Consider the following 506-nt stretch of genomic DNA (forward strand, 5'->3'; position numbering starts at 1 on the left):
CATCACCACAAAGCCACAGATCCAAAAGGTTCCCCAGCTGGAACCCTGGCGTCAGTGCACCTTGGAGTAGGTTCTGACGGCAGGCGACCTGTGTGGGGTTCCAAGTCTGTGGGTCTGAGAGGGAGCCGGGCGCCTCTCCATTCTGCTGAGTAGTGGCTTGTGTTTTTGAGCTGCTGTCCTTGCGATCCATGGCTGCTGCACTGCCCGAGCTTCCTGCGCAGGACCAATTCAAAGCAATCTGTAAAACTCCAGCATAACAGGATTCAACAATCCTGAGATTTGTGCTCTGCAGATACAGATACCTAACTGACGTTCAGAGAAAAAAAATAGTGGACAATCTTTCTGCCATTAACTCCACAATATCTACCTGCACACCTCTATGGTAGTGACTAGAGGAGGGGCCTGAGAGAGTGGTCATCCTCACCCCCTGCTGGAGGCTTCTAATTGCTCATACACTGATGGTGTAGCTCAGGAAAGTCGACCACAGCTTAATTTCTGTTCCAAAG

At 50.8% G+C, this 506-nt stretch overlaps 1 protein-coding gene across 1 annotated transcript in view; it reads right to left on the reverse strand.

The window, feature by feature from the left end:
• Nucleotides 1–506, reverse strand: part of FAM107A (family with sequence similarity 107, member A) — a 139,167-nt gene that overhangs the window by 47,029 nt on the left and 91,632 nt on the right. The window lies entirely within an intron of this gene.

Source organism: Chrysochloris asiatica, unplaced genomic scaffold, assembly GCF_000296735.1.
Source record: "Chrysochloris asiatica unplaced genomic scaffold, ChrAsi1.0 scaffold00046, whole genome shotgun sequence".
NCBI lineage: Eukaryota > Metazoa > Chordata > Mammalia > Afrosoricida > Chrysochloridae > Chrysochloris > Chrysochloris asiatica.